The sequence below is a fragment of the Molossus molossus genome, unplaced genomic scaffold, assembly GCF_014108415.1.
Source record: "Molossus molossus isolate mMolMol1 unplaced genomic scaffold, mMolMol1.p scaffold_m16_p_6, whole genome shotgun sequence".
Lineage (NCBI taxonomy): Eukaryota > Metazoa > Chordata > Mammalia > Chiroptera > Molossidae > Molossus > Molossus molossus.
In genome coordinates, this window is record NW_023425399.1 from 43,368,814 (window position 1) to 43,385,691 (window position 16,878).

The window sequence follows — 16,878 nt, forward strand, 5'->3', positions numbered from 1 at the left end:
GGCAGAGACTGGAGTGATGTGGCCAGAAGCCAGGGAATCCAGCAGCCTCCAGAAGCTTTCTGAGAAAGGCAAGAAAATTCCTTCCTGAGAGCCTCTGGAGGGAGTGCGACACCTTAACTTTGGACTTCTTGCCTCCAAAACTTTGAGGATAAACGTTTGTTGTTTTAAGCTACCCAGTTGTGATAATTTGTGACAGCACTCGTAGGCTGTAAATATACCAGTCAAGTTCAGCTTCTGTTCACAACGTATTGGGCATTTGTATGGTCATCTCTGCAAACTGCTTTCTCAAACTTTGCCTTTTTTTTTTTCTTAGTAGCTGTAAGAGAACTTTACATATTTAATTTTTTGTTACTGTTATATTTTGTCCATGGCTTGTCTTTTCTCTGTTTGATGGTGGTTTTGACACACAGAAGTTTTAAACATTAATGTGGTCAAATGCATCATCTTTTATTCTTTATGGTTTGTACTGTGTCTTGTTTAAAAAGACCTTTCCTCCCTGAGATCAGAGATAGACATATATTCTGCTGTTATCGTCTAAATATCTCCTGCTATTAGGAACATGGTAGCCCCTGTCTTTTGGGTGAGAGATTCCAGCTAGGAATGGGTCACATCACTCTTCAGACAATGGGCAAAGCCTCACAGGCATTTCAGTGAGCCTGCCATGGAGCTTTGGCCTGGAAATTGGTGTTGGTGACCTTTTCAAACCTTGATTTTGGCAAATGTCCAGGCTAATTATTTTGATGTTTAGCTTTAAGAGTATGTCCTGTACTTTTTAATCATCACTTAACATTTGTCACTCTTCAGTTACCACTGTAGCCCCTTCAGTTCAGCTCTGAATTGCCAGCTCTTTCTCCCTCCTGCTCCAACTCTATCATCATTTTTGTTTATTATTTGCAGTGCCTAAAATTCCAATAGTAACTGTTTTAGTTTTTTTTTTTCTATCAATAATCCAAACCAGGGGCCATGACCTTGAGTGCCTTTAGGGTTACGTAGATGATGTAAGAAGGAGAAATGGGTTGTAGCCTCAGTGGTGGTTGTATGGGGTAAGGTCCCACCTGAAATCTGGTGTTGGCCACACACATCTAACCTCTCCACACCTGGGCATATCGCACCTGAGCACCACACCTGAGTTCTGGCCCCTGTGCTTTGTGGCCTGTTATGAACGCCACCACGAAAACTTTAGTCTCATTTTGAAAAAAAGGTAAGTAGAACCTCCAGCAAATAAAATGACTCCCCTAATTCCCTTTGCAACCTTGCCCAAGTTTGCATTGGCTACTCTGCATCTTTCTTGAACTTTAAAATGGGTTTATAGACTTCCACTTCCAGCTTATAAAAGTATCTGATGACACAACTTCTTTCTCTTTTTATTTTTTAATTTAAATATATATTTTTATTTTGACAGTATTACAGATGTCCCCCATTTTCCCTCTTACGCCTCTTTTTAGCAACCCCTGCCCACCCCCTGGCCTTCACTACACTATTGTCTGTGTCCATGGGCTATGCATATAAATATATTAAGTTCTTTGGTTTTAAAATTTGTGTTAAAATATTCATTGCATAAAATTGACTATTTTAAATTATACAATTTAGTGGCATTTAGTCAATTCATGATGTTGTGCAACCATGACCTCCTTCTAGTGCCTGGACATTTTCGTCACCTCAAAATATACCCCATGCTCACTAGCAATCACCCCCTATTCTCCTACGCCCATAGCTACTGGCAAACAACACTTTGTTTTCTGTCTGTATGGATTTGTCTATTCTGGATATTTCATATAAATGAAATATGATACAATATGTGGCCTTTTATGTCTGGCTTATTTCACTTAATGTAATGTTAGCACATATGTACAAGGTATATACAGGGTTTGGCAAAAGTAGGTTTACAATTGTGAGTATAGAAATAGTTTCTTCTTGTATTATTATTTATTATTATATTATGTTGCATATGAACAACTGTAAACCTACTTTTGTCTCACCTAGTATATGTTATCATGTATCGATACATCATTCCATTTTATGGTTGAAATGAGTAATATTTCATTGTGTGGATATATCACATTTTGTGTGTTCCCATCTTATGCCTGTTGTAAATAGTGCTTCATTAGTATACATGTTTTTATTTGAATAACTCTATGGTCAACTTATTGAGGAACTGCCATTTTTTTTTTTCCATAACAGTTACACCCTTTGTATCTTTCTTAATTCATTGTTTTCTCAATTAAAACATGTTTTCTCATTTTTTCAAATTGTCTATTGTTCTAAGATTCTTCTCTCTCTGTAAGCATCCTTCATTTATGCCCACCCAGAGACTCCAGGAGACATTTACAATGAAAAACCTACCTGGAGTTCCAGCATCTTCTCTTCCTACCGAGGGAACCATACTGGGAGCCCCCCCCCACACACACACACACACACAATGAGAGCTGTCAGCCCCTGTTGCACTGACTTACATGGGTGGGATGGATGTCCTGACTCTGCTTTCTGACTGTTTGGATACAAGACTAGTGCTTTGCACATGGCTTAGTTTGGGTTGCCATCAAAATCAGAAACAAGGATTGTTTGGGAGGTGATCTCAAGAAACACCAGTGGGGTAGGTGGCCACTGAGGACAACTGAAGCTCAATCATTGAGGACCCTCTAGGAGACAGTGTTTAGCCACAGGTGAAGCAACTGGGGTATTTATCTCTCAAATATCATCTTGCATTGATTAGGGGTCACTTCTGGATTGTAAACCCCCCAGCGTTTCTTGCCTGCCTATATAGAGGTTGAGCACCCACTCTCCTCACACAGAGAGATGCAGAAAGGCATAGACATGGATGTAAACTGTCCATGGAGACCTCCAATTGATGCCAACACTGTTTGCTGTAGGGAGAGAGAGATAGAAGAGAATGTGAGATATTACTTAGAAGGAGTCAGTAGCTATATCTTGGGTCTGGCTGAAGACATCTGATATTTGAAGTCAGACATATGAATAAGAAGGTCTTAACATCTTAAGCTGTGGATGTCTCAGTGTCTCAACATGTGAATAGCTCAACTGGTCCTCAACATCTGAATCTGCATGTTTCAATATGTCCACCTGTGAATGTCTCAGCATTGGAACTTGTGAATATCTTAACACATCAACATGTACCTGTCTCAGTATTTCAATATGCACGTGTCTCAACATCTCAGCATATGACTGTCTCAGCATTTCCATATGCAAATGCCACAGCTGAACCTGTAAATTGTATTTTGACATCTCAAATGTCACAACATATCAACATGAGATGATATATGAACTTGTGCATGTTTCAACATTTTAACATGTGATTGTCTCAGCATTTACATCTGATTGTCACAATATCTCAACATGCACATCTTAACATCTCAACATGTGATTGTCAACATCACATCATGTGAATATCTCAGTATCACAGCACATGAATGCATCAACACCACCACAAGTCCAAAAAGTTGAGGAGTTGTTATCTTCCTTCCAAACCAAGTTCCTCTGAATTCTAGTAAAATACTAGCACACAGAAATGTTAACTCTTGTAGAAATTCTGTTCTTTTACATGTCAACACTGGATCTTACAGGCACAGAGATACCTAGTCAAGCTTTGTAACAATCCAGTAGCATTCCATTTACATGGAAATCAGGCTGCTGGCAATATCAAATATTCCCAGTCCTTTGGGGGGTGGGGGGATGGCTGTCAGTTTGACAGGAAAGACGACCCCAGGGCCCAGGTATTTTTCTAAAAGTGGCTTTAGAATTTCATTATTTCACCAAGATAATTGCAAATAAAATGAGGTACAGATTAGAAAGAGAAACTGACACTGTAAAGTGACAACTGATGGCAGGGAAGAAGGTAAACCTGTAGAATGTGGGCTTCCTAGGAAGTGAGAGTGGAATGGACTAGGATGTGGCACTAGGCAACTTTCTGGGGCAGTAGTGATGGTCTGCCTCTTGATAGGGCTTTTGTCTACATATGCGCATTCACTTTTCAAAATTCAGTAAATATTCACTTAAGGTTCATACTTTCCATTGTATGTAAATAATATCTCAGTAGGAAAATACCATTAACAAATATTGGTATGAAATGCTTGCTGATGTATTCAGGGAGAAGTGTGCTGATACTTGCAATATACCTGTAAAGACATTTAAAAAATACATTGATAGGGGAATGAATAGAGGGATGCATGTGTGATAGAACAAGTATTTTTACAATGTTATGTTAGACTCTAGGTGGTAAGCAACCATTTTTTAACTTATCTGCACATTTGAAATTTTTCTTAAGATATTCTGGGAAAAATAGGCTGGGAAAACTAACAAGTCCAGGCATTTGGGGCCACTTTAACCACATCACAGACTCTGAGAACATTGCCCAATTGTATCTCATTTGGATGCCTGATACTCATTAATGTCCTGGCTTGTTTTTAGAAATCTCAAAATTTTGTTCCCTGTGAATTTAAGACAGCAAAAAAAAAAACAAAACAAACAAACAAAAAAAACACAACAACAAAAATAATAATTACTTTTGGAAATTTTCCATTAACAAAAAAAAAAAAAGGAAAGAAAGGTTGATTCTTAATTAGGGGCAAACTTTAGATACCTGGAAAATCCCACTTAAGTGAAATTGCTCATTCCCTGACATGGCAGGATGAATGAGATGTCATTTTAACTAGCATTTCTGGTTAGTGGCTGATCATTTCATCTTACCTTTGACTTGGCTTCAGCATTTTCACATGTATTGCCTCAGGGTTTTAGGGAAAGGCTTTCTGGACTAGAGTCACCTGAGTTTGGATTCTATCTAGTTGCTGGGTATGTGACCAAGGAGACACTTCTTGATCTATTTGAACTTGATGCTTTTATGTGACAAGTAGAAATATAATACCTAAATATAGGCTTCTTGTAAGAAACACATAAAATAATGCAGGCAAACACATCAAAGAGCCTGACACATAATAGGTTTTTTATCAGGTGGAATTCTCAGCTTTTGTTCTTTTCATGAAGTTCCCATGGCATTTCTTTGAAGGAGAATGAATATTGTCATATGCATGTGTCAGAGAAGATGACTTGTATTTGGAGAAGTCCACTTTCCTGCAGACTCCCAACCATATGGTTATTCCAAAGTAGCTGGAGCACTCAGATCCATGTTTCCAAGGCCATCGCTATCTCTACTCCTCTTCAGGAAAGCAGAATGAGGGGTGTGAAGATGAACTGAACTGGAATCTCCTTTGGTCTCAGGAAAAAAAAAGATTTTTCTTTATACTGTTGAATATTATAAAGAAGGTTGTTGAAAATCCATGGTGGGACGCTAAAAAGACAAGCTACAATTACTAAGCAGACTTGCACTGACTTTTTCAAAATCTTTAAACATTTGAGCTTCACAAGTGTCACCTGGGGTAGCTTGGTAGGATTAACATCTGTAAACAATTTGAAGTCATGTTGTTGGCACCAACTGATACCTTCCCATCCCTGAGGACTCGCCAGGTATGAGGCGGCCCCCATGTTAGTACATCCTGCTGCTCTTCACTCCTCCCCATGGGTACCTTCACTCTGCTCCCCCCTCCCTGCCACTCTTCCCACCTGGGTCTGAGCAGTGAGTGATGAAGAGGCTTGGGGCACAGGTTGAGGGCATTAGTATTTGGAGAAGTTTAATTAATCACCTGCAGATCCCCAACCATAGGTTTATCCCAAAGCCAATGGAAAACTTGAACCCACATCTCTGAGTCCACTGCTGTTTCTACTTCAGCAGTGTGAGTGGGTCAATAGGGCCACATTGGCCTTCCAAAAGGCCCTGGGTCCTTTTCAGCTGTGCATTATTCTTCCTTCCTTTGGCCAAAGCTGTGAAGTTTCCACACTCTGCAAATCAAGAAGAGTTGTCTTATTCACTGCACCATTCCCCTGGAACTTCAAATCTACCTCAGACCTGTTTGTTTGAGCAGCCTTATGCCAGATATCTAAGTTTTAACAAAGGTTTACTCGTTTTCCTAAGTTCATCGTTCATAACTGGCCACTGGCCTTGTTTGCATCGTAGAGAAGGTAAACATTGTCCATTTGAGAATAATTTTAGCTGTGAGTGTTCTATCAATGCTGAAAGGGAGAGACCTGGAGCCTGGCCTAGCATGTGTGTCTGGCAGGGGTGCCCATCCAGGGTGCTCTGTAGCATGACAGAGACTGGAAGGAACAAAGTAGAGTTAAACCAACTTGGGAGAGAAGCAATGGCCAAAAAACACACAGCCTCATGGGGCTCATTGTTTTTAGAGCATGCTAGGGAATTACAACAGACTCTTTGGAGCCTTAACAATCGCTTATTTTGTATTGGATGTTTTAAGAAAGCAAAGAATTTTTTTCTTTGTATGTTACATGTATGCCAGGAAAAATAGTTCATGGAGAATGAAAACATCTCGAGGGTCAGTTTGCAACTTGAGAGGGGCTGTTGGGCCCAGTTGCAAATATGTTATTTTCTCCTGAGTGATGAATGTCCAGGGAGGAGACAGATGCGGTCAGGCGGATGGGCTGACATTGGAAGGTTTCCTGTCTTTAGTGGGGGCCCAATTGGGTCTTTAGTCAGAGCTGTGGGTACAGTAATGACCTTGGCCCTGGCCAGGAGGGACACAGGCTCTAGAACAGCTGGACTGTCTAAGCTGATGTCTGACAGCCTGGCCTGGTGTCCAAGCACGACTCTAGGTTTCCTCCAGAGCTGGTAACTTTTAAACCACAAGGTGCCTCAGCAACCCCAGTACTAGATTGGGAAATGTACCCAGACCTCAGGTTTTCTCTGAGTGGTGCTGTCAGATACTCGGAGGAAGAGCAGGAGAAATGGAAAGGACGTAGCAGGAAAAGCCCAAGTGTGTCAGGCAGCCTCCTGAAGACCAGAGAGGGGCTCTCAGGGCAGTATACAGAGTCTGCTGGGAATGACTCTCTCCACACTCCTCCATGCATTCTCGCGGGTGCTGCACGGGGACTGACACATGCCCTCCTGGGAGGCCTTGTACTTGGCACCAGTGACAAACAGGAGAAGGATGTTCCCCTGCTGGCCCCTTCAACTTGACTTTCTTTCCAGCAGACTTCTGGGAATGACAGAAATCATTAACGCAGGGAGCATTTTTCCCTTGCGGGACCAGAGGTGTCAGTCAGTTCTCTCTGGGAGCCTGTGAGAAATGCACACTCTCCTGCTTTGCCCCAGACCTACTGAATCAGGAGCTCCTGGGGTGAAGGCCCCAGTCTGAGTTTTCATGAACCCTCCAGGTGAGTGCTAATCAGCACTCCTGGGTGGAGATCCATGGATGGAGAAGAAGCTAGTGAGCTCCTGCAGAAAATGAGTGCAGGAAGGGACTCTGTGGTGAGGACTTTCTTTAGTTTCTCCCACATTCTAGATTCCTGCCTTTGGCTTTAATGGGTTTCTATATGGAAGGGTCTTTAGGCAGATTTGAGGCAGCTCTCTGGCTGGAATAGAGCACTGGGAGAGTTCTTTTGAAGCTGTTATACAGAAGAGCACAAGGTTACTACTTAAAGTATACGTTGTAGGTCAATAAAATCAGTAACGTTTTTCTAATGATGCTTTGCTTACACTTTGCATAAAAATGAAAAGATAGCAATCGTTTATTTTAAGGCTAGTATTAGTAACCCTTGTCTCCAGAAGGTCATGCTGGGCCCCATCCCCCAGCCCCTCCTCAAGGCTCCCTCATGGACACCGCGGCGAGGGTTGCCTGTTCTGTGTTTCAGGACACTGCCCTGTGAAAATGAAGATCTTTTTTTCTTTCTGACTTTGCCCTGACATGTGGGTCCAGGTATTATTTATTATCTGGCTCTTTTCCCTGCCCCCAAGCAAGGACTATATTTAAGCCAATTCAAACTTTGCAAGTCTTAAAAATAACTCTCTCTTTGCTGACCCCTTCCAGGTTTGGCAAGGGCTTCCTTCAAACAGGAAATCCATCTCTTCCTACCTGCTCAGCTCTCAGGATTAACTCACCCGGTGATCTATTCTTACTTCGTTAAGCTACAAATTGACAAAATCATTGTGTGTGTGTGTGTCTGGGGGGGGGGGGGGGGGGGGGGGGCAGTGGGGATCTCTTCTGATTTTCAGTGTGGAAGGATAACTTCTTTAACACAAAAGTCATCATGGCTCCCTATGAATAGTCATGCATCTTTATCTACATGTACCTAAAAGTTATGCCAGACTTCTGAAAGTGAACATTACTGTGACTGTTTTAAAGAGCCACTTTTAAATACCTCATGTCCATGGCCTACATTTAAGCTGATAATTATCTCAAAACTGAATTACTTTTATACTGAAAAGAGACCTCTGGAGAGTTTCCTTTTTCTTTTTTTTTCCTCACCCAAGGACATTTTTCCATTTTTTGTTCAGATAGAGTGGGAGGGAGGGAGGGAGGGGGGAGAGAGAGAGAGAGAGAGAGAGAAACATCGACATGAAAGAGACACATCGAGTGGCTGCCACCCACACGTCCAACCAGGGCCGGGGACAAACTGCAGCCAAGGTACATGCCCTTAGCAGGAACTGAACCCAGGTCTCTCCAGACAACAGGCCAACGCTCTAACCGCTGAGCCAAACCGGCCAGGGTGAGTTTCCTTTTTCTGTAGTTTCTTCCTTTTAATGGAATTTTTAGTGTGATTGTGGGTTCCAGTCTCTCTGCCCTGACTGCCTCCCCACCCATCCTAAGAACAGGGTCTTTTTTTCTGTCCTCCAAATGCTACTGCAGTTATCCAACTCTCCATCCCTGGAGGAGCCCCTGAAACTATACCTCTCTCTTCATGAGACGAGACCCTGAGCAATAATGAGCGGGAATCTTTGGTCACAGAAGGACCTTGGTATGATAAAAACTGACTTTATTAAAAGTTATAGAAAACATAGGGACCAACAATCAGGCTCCATCCTGAGGGGAATGTTTCCACTTGCTTAGAAATAAAGAGTGGAAGGTATTTGGAGGAGAAAAGGTCAACAGAAGAAAGATAAAGGTCAAATGCCTCCCATTCGCACCTCCCCACCCCCAGGTGCCTTGCATCCCACCATCCATGGGTGTGAATGGAGAGATTTCTCTGTCAAGTCCTGCAGTGGCTCTGACTCCTGACTCTCTCTCCTTTGAAATAGGTGGGTCCATTGACCAGCCCTGCTGTCCAGTAGAACCCCCTCTTCCTTAAGCCATTTGAGCACTTGCCATGCCTGTGGCTGGTGCAACTGAGGAGCTAAATCTTGAATTCTATTTATTTCTATTTCATTTACATTTAAATGACCACATGTGGCTAAAGGCATTGGTGCTGGGTAGCACAGAGCTGGAGGGGAGGGAGAGGATTTGCTGGAGTAGTGAGCGCTCTTTCTTACCACCAATAATGTATCTGGACAGTAGTACAGAGCAGACTGAGTCCCCAAAGAGGAGGTCCTCCCCAATGTATTAAATTTGAGAAAGAAAAAGATCGTTGTTTTGAAAAAGAAATTGAAATAATTGAGGTTTGAAGTTTTCACTGAGGTGAAACAGATTTTATTATTATTATTATTATTATTATTATTAACAAATAGGCTTGGGATGAAAGCAGGGAGCTAAGAGGAAAGTCCTACATTTTTTTTTCTTTTTTAACTCCACTTTGTTCGGAAAAATTGCTGAAAACACTGTGCCTGTCCAAGGGATATGTTTGCCTAGGAAAACAGTAGAGTAAATAGTTGTCTAATTAGATGTCCAGGTTCTCAGCCGGCTGTGGTCTGCCTCCGTTTTGTTTTTTCATCTGTTGAGCCACACTTCACCTGGGAAGGTAGAAAAGGTCAGGAATGAGAACTAGTTGATTTTGCCTTCTTGGCTGTGTTCCGGAGAGAGTCTGGTGGGAAAGGACATGAAACATCTCAGATTCTGGAAGATCCCAGCTAGTCCTGTGTCCAGTACTTAGTCATTGGTGTGTTTGCCATGTTTGTCTGGAAAAACTTCAATTTTGGGATGTTTCTTCTTTATTACTGATTATCCATCACTGGATGTCTGCTGAGTAACTGGCTCTGTGTTTTATGTTGTGAGATTCAGGTTTAAGACGCATCATTTAGTACTATAGCACATGGTACCATAAGGTGGGAAAGATAAAGTATGCACTCTTAGAATAAATGTCAGAAAGGTAGTCATCAAAGTGTTAATATTTCAATAAAGAATAGGAGTGTGTGTGTATGCACACATTTAGCTAATGCATTGGTGGCAGTTAGTGGAGTAAAAACGTTGTTATTATAGTGATGTTGGGTTCCTTTTAAACTGAGAATCATCTTGGTTGGTATCTCTACTGAGAATAACCTGGTAAGTGGCAACAATGAATGATGGTAAGATAGTCAAGGTCCAGACAGAGAGAAAACGGGGCAGACAGAGTTAAAGCAGTAAGCCATGGTCTAAAGACTGCCCTGGGAACCTGGCATCCCACTTGCCTGTCCCTCCCCTTGGTGTTGGCTCCTCACCCCGGTCCTTCTTGGCACATATCTTTGGCTGGGTTTCTCTGCTAGCAGTACTCTCCAGCTTGGCTCTGGCTTCAGGGCTGGTGTGTGCCCTCTGTCCATATTCTCGACTCACACCTCCAGCAGTGGGCCACTGCCTACAACTGAGGTCTGGGCAGTGCCTTCCTTCCGGGGTGCTCAGTGGGCACCACCCCATTCCCTCTGCAGTCCCAGGCCCATCTGTTTCACCTCTCACCTAGGGCAGGCAGCCATGACAACTGTTGGCCCCAGTACCCATCATTGTAGCCAAAGGATGCTTTATTGAAAGAAGAACATTTAACAAAAGCTAAAACAGAAATGGGGCCCAGGGTCTCTCAGCATCCAGGAGAATTTCTCAGTCCTGACATGTCAAAAGGACTCAGCAGCCAGCATGGAGGAGCTCTCAGGAGCTGGCCAAGCTGGGACAGGTTGAACATAAAATAAACAATGACAGTAACAGGTTATTAAATAAAATAAGAATCTGTGAGTCCACATTTGAATGAATGAATGAATGAATGAATGAATGAATGAATGAATGAGATGGAAATAACTCTTCCTTTGAGTGGGCAAAATAGTGGAATTAGAAAAGTCACTATATGGCAGCCATCATAATTGTTTCAAGCAAGAACCATAAATTAATACTAAAAGTAGTGGCTAAATGCTTGATAAACAGGCCCTTTACACAGTTTCAAAGTATATTGCTACAGGATACTTATTAATTACAAAGGGGGAGAAAAGCAGGAATTCTGCAGTGAGGAACCTGGCTGACTTCCCACTACTGGGCATTGTGCCTCCTGCTGTGCTGCCCTGGGAAGCTCTCATCACTCCTGGGAAGTCCTGTCAGGAGATACCATCAGCAGATTCCAGCTGAGGGGTATTCTACAAAATAACTGGCCTGCAAGGGTTTGCAAGACAAAAATAAGCAAGGCTGAAGAGCTGTCCCAGTTCAGAGGAGACTAAGGAGACAGAACAGATAAGAGCAACGCATGAGCCTTGATTGTATCCCATGAAGAAATGTTTTCTTTTTTATTTTATTTCATTTAAAAACTTTTTTTATTAATTAATTTTTGTTACAGATGTTTCTCCTTTCTCCCCACTGATTCCCCCCTCCCCCTCCCTTCCTGCCCTGTCCCCAGCTTTGTTGTCCATGTCTATTGCTCATGCATACATGCATATAAATTCTGTGGTTTATCCCTCCCCCACCACCCCCTCTTCTGGGGATTGTCAGTCTGTACCCCACTTCCACGTCTCTGGGACTACCCCATTCCTCAGACTGTTATGTTCATTATATTCCACAAATAAGTGAGATCATATGATACTTGTCTTTCTCTGTTTGGCTTGTTTCACTTAGGATGATACTTTCCAGGTCCCTCCATGTAGTCTCAAAGGATAAGAGATCTTTCTTTCTTACAGCTGCGTAGTACTCCATTGTGAATATGTACCACAGCTTTTTTATCCATTCATCTACTGATGGACACTTAGGCTGTTTGGGAGCATAATTGCCAATGATATATCAGATAAGGGGTTAATTTCCAATATATATATAGAGTGCTCATACAACTTAACAAAAGGAAGACAAAGAACCCAATTAAAAAATGGGCAGAGGAGCTGAATAGACACCTCTCCAAACAGGACATACAAATGGCCAAGAGACATATGAAGAAATGCTCAACATCACTAATCATCAGAGAGATGCAAATTAAAACAACAATGAGGTATCACCTCACACCTGTCAGAATGGCCGCCATCAACAAATCATCAAACAACAAGTGTTGGCGAGGCTGTGGAGAAAAGGGGACTCTAGTACACTGCTGGTGGGAATGCAGGCTGATGCAGCCACTATGGAAAACAATATAGTGTTACCTCAAAAAATTAAAAATTGAACTTTCATTTGACCCAGTGATCCCACTTCTAGGAATATACCCTAAGAAGCCTGAAACACCAATCGGAAAGAATATATGTACCCCCATGTTTGTAGCAGCACTATTTACAATAGCTAAGATCTGGAAACAGAAATGTTTTCTTTTCCTTTAAAAGACATTAGTGAGATAACCAGCAAAATGAATAAGGTCTGTAGATTAGATAATAGTATTGTTATTATTGTTAATTTCAATAACATTTTGGCAATTTTATGGTGCTTGTGTAAGAGAATGTTCTTGTTCTTAGGAAATACACTAACCTCTGAAGGTTAACCGGGAGCTGCCTGGCCGTGTCATTCCCTGTCTCTTGATTGAGTTGTGGGTTACAGGACTGTCTACATTTGTCAGAACATACCGAGCTGTACGCTGAACAGCTGTGCATTTTTTCATATGTAAGTTATGCCTTGTTGAGAAAGCAATCAGAAAAAAATAAACATTTTATTGAAAAGACAATCCAAAATTGTTTAGTGTGTAAAGCCAATGCAGTGGGTGCAAATGTTTCCAAAATGGCTGCTTTGAAATTTCAGAGTGGTCCCTGATCTGAACACGTTAATTATTTTTTCATAATTCACTATTTCATTGTCATATATTATTTCCCTTTATAGCATTTAGCATTGTGTTGTACACAATAAATGTTAGCCAATTGTTTGATGATTGATATCTTAGACTTTATAACAAACACACTTCATCCCATTTGAGATGTTGCAGACAGGAAAGACATTTTTATTTCCAGGGAGGAGCAGAAAGTAACTCCAGGTCAGAATTTTCCGGGCTCTCACAACCTCCTGCCATCTAACAGGCCAGCTGCAGAATGGTGAGCTTGTGGTTTGCAGTCTGACAGTTTGCTTATTGGAGTTTCCTTTTAAAGGACCCCAGCCAGCTCCCCTACATTGTTCACAAAGGTTGGAGAATGTATTTATTACTATTTTAATCACCCTCCTATGCCAGGAAGCTTTAGGATGTTGTAATCCTTCCACCTCCAAGTCAGATGGAGTAAAAAATGTCATGCCAACCTTGCCCAGTGAGAGGATGAGGAATGCAGACATGAAGTCAGGGCTCTGAACCAGGAGCAGAGTTCCTGTCAAGGAAGCAGGGTCAGGATCTCACCCTGGCAACATCTCACTACATTATGGCTCTGGATGCTCAAAAGCAGAAATCTAGCTCTCACATCCGGCTGGCTCTTGGCCTTCAGGAGTCTGGCAGGTTCCGTTTATCACACACTTAAGTTCCCTGGGCAGCATTTTGACCCTTATTGCAAATGATGAAACTGAGGCTCAGAGATATGAAATCACTAGAACCTGGACTTTCTTACCTCTTTTCTGAGGTTCTTTCCAAGATATCACACAACCTGTCTTAGTGTGGGTTTCCCCTGAAGTGGACCCTGAGCAAGCACTTGAATGTAGGGCATCTATTTGGAGGTAATCCAGTGAAGGTGGGAGCCCTGGTGGTAACTTGCCTTGCTGGAGAACTCTGGGAAGCACTGTAAAACCTGCACCTCAGCACGTTCTCACCCCCGGTGGGGAAGGGAGCAAGGTGGGCATACACCAAGTCTCATTAGTAGTTGGTTGAGGGCTGCTGTGGTGGGGTGGGGTGAGGTGTTAATTCCTGAGACATTCTGTCCATTATACATTTGGGCAAAGAAATGTTGATATTGGTAAGTGGAAGTTGAGGTGGCCAGGACTGAAATGGTAAAGACTGAGGAGGTGTGGGGAGGGTGACCACAGTGTCTTCCAGGCTGCCTTTCAAGTGCTAGCCCATGGGGAACAGACTGTTAAAGTTTGAGCAGGAAAAGAGCATTTTGGACTGGACTCTGATCTGATCTTGGAACAGGATCATATTGCTCTGGGAACCAGTGGCTGGGCAGTCACTGAAAAAGGCAGTGGAAGTGTGGAAGTACAGGATTCTCCAGCTCCTCAAAACAGGCCCAGGCCTCCAAGGTGCCAACCACTAGTAATAACCACCACTACCCCCAAAATATGGGGCAAGCACCCTGGCATCATTCCTCCACACCTCCACTTAGTGAAAGCCTCCCATGCTTTTTAGTAATGTAACCTTATGGGATGGGACCCTAGACTCAGTTCTAGTCCCATATCTGGAACTACATAGCATGTAACATCGACCAAAGTTCCTAACTTCTTGTGTCTAGAATTTCTCATGTGCTGTAGTTGTATTTCTTAACATCTTCTACCTCAGTGGAAGTGGCAGAAGTTGAGGGCAGGCAGACCATAAAAGGAAGCATTGCAAGGGGATGAAACTATGTGAGGCCCAGGAAGAGCGCAAGGATAGCACAACCTACTGCTGTTCTTTTTCATTGCCACAACTCACCCAGACATGTCAGCCCTCTGAGGTTGGGCGTGCTCTGAAGAAAAAGAGCAAATTGAAAACAAAACAACAAAAAACAACTTGAACCAGAGAAACTAACAACCCAATGAACAAGTAGGCAGAAGACCTGATAGAAACTTCTCCAAAGAAGACAAACACATGGCCAATAGATGTATGAAAAGATGCTCAATGTCATTAATCATCAGAGAGATACAAATTAAAAATGCAATGAAATATTACCTCACACCTGTGAGAATGACTATCATCAATAAATCAATAAACAACAAATATTGGTGAGGATGTAGAGAAAAGGGAACCCTAGTACATTGTTGGTTTGAATGCAGTTTGGTGCAACCACTATGGAAAACAGTGTGGAGATTCCTCAAAAAATTAAAAATGGAATTGCTTTAGGACCTAGCGATTCCACTTCTGGGAACATATCCGAAGAAACCTGAAATGCTAATTCAAAAGAACATATGGGCCCTGACTGGTGTAAGTTTGTTGGGCATCATCCTGTGCACCAAAAGTTTGTGTGTTCAATTCGCAGTTAGAGCACATGTCCAGGTTACAGGCTCAATACCCAGTAGGAGGCATACAAGAGGCAGCCAGTCAGTGTTTTGCTCTCATATGAATGTTTCTCTCTCTCTCTCCCTCTTCTTTCCTCTCTATCTAAAAATAAATTTAAAAATCTTAATTAAAAAATATATGCACCCCTGTGTTCATTGCTGCATTATTTATAATAGTCAAGATATGGGAGTCAACCAAGTATCCATAAGGACATAAATGGATTAAAAACTGTGGTACATATACACGATGGAATATTACTTGGCCATAAAAAAGAATGAAATCTTACCCCTTGCAATAGCGTGAATGGACCTAGAGGGTATTATTATGTTAAGTGAAATAAGTCAGACAAAGACAGATACCATATGATTTCACTTATATGTGGAATCTAAATAACAAAATAAATAAAATATAAATAGACTTATAGAGACAGAAAACAGACTGACAGTTGTCAGAGGGGAGAGGGATTGGGGAGCTGGGTAAAAATGGTGGAGAGATTAAGAACTAAAAATTGGTAGTTACAGAGTAGTCAAAGAGATATAGATTACAGCATAGGGGATATCAATAATATTATGATAACTATGTATTGAGCCAGGTGGGTACTTAAAACATCAGGAGACCACTCTGACTTTCTGACCACTGTGCTGTGCTTTTGAAGCTGGTATAGACTATAAACTGTAATTGAAAAACAAAAATTTTAAAAATAAAAATAAAGTCAAATAAACAACAATAAGAAGGCTCCTAGAAATGAAGGCCATGACCTTGGCCTCAGTAGTGCTATCTGGGAGCAAACTCAGTTATGTCATTCATATGTTTATTATGAAAATGGTGAAACAAAAACCAAGGAACAAATCAACAAACAGACTAAGCCACCTTAGAGAGGCTTCCTGTCTCTTTACTAGCCGTGGAACCCCACTGGAGTAACAAAATTGGGGTTCCTTTGTCTGAGCCCCACTGATCCCTGTTATTAAGAGAGAGACCTGGGCTAGGAAGGAAGGGTCAATGGAGAGAAACAGGAGAACAGTCGTGAATGCAAGTCTTTTACTCCACATGCTTAACACCATTGAGTAAAAGACACAGGGAACAACCGCAAATTTCTCCTTTGCTCTGTGGTAGCAGAATTAGATTTAATCAGGTGGCATCAGGAGGGGAATATTTGGACCTGTCTATGGAAAGTTTGTCTGTTTCACCATTTCCTGTGGTGGCCTGAGGCTGGTTGGGACCATAAGTGAAATAAATTATATAGAGAGGACACGTGGCCAACTTACTTACTGAAAAAAAGGAAAAGAAAAGAAAGAAAGAAATCCTTTAGCTTTGTGGTTTTTTTTGTTTTTGTTTTTGTTTTTGGTCCCTTTTCATTAAAGGGGGATCCTGACAATTAGTTCTGGATCAGGGACTACAGGTTGGATCTCTGCCCTTGTTCCACTTTGTCTTTTCAAACAAATGTTTTTGCTCTGGGTTTTCTTTGTTGCTGGTATTTAGCTCCTGAGAGAGGATCTAACTTATACAAACTAATTTCTCCCTCAGCCCACCCCAAAGGGGATCAAGCCAGAAGCAGAGGCCTCTTGTGTGGCCACTGCTCTGTCCTGGCCAGCATTCGCCCCACCATCACCTCCTTTGCAAAGCAAG

The 16,878-nt window shown here is 42.0% G+C and overlaps 1 protein-coding gene and 1 long non-coding RNA gene across 8 annotated transcripts in view; both read left to right on the top strand.

The window, feature by feature from the left end:
- LOC118619165 overlaps positions 1–13,214 on the top strand; it is a 43,046-nt gene extending 29,832 nt beyond the window's left edge. The window contains exons 4-5 of one of the 2 annotated variants that reach the window (XR_004957147.1): positions 12,611–12,755; positions 13,097–13,211. This is a non-coding gene — a long non-coding RNA (uncharacterized LOC118619165). Of the gene's footprint in view, positions 1–12,610; positions 12,756–13,096 lie in introns of both variants that reach the window. The other variant, XR_004957146.1, reaches the window with a different exon arrangement.
- SLC24A3 (solute carrier family 24 member 3) overlaps positions 1–16,878 on the top strand; it is a 558,214-nt gene that overhangs the window by 147,856 nt on the left and 393,480 nt on the right. The window lies entirely within an intron of this gene.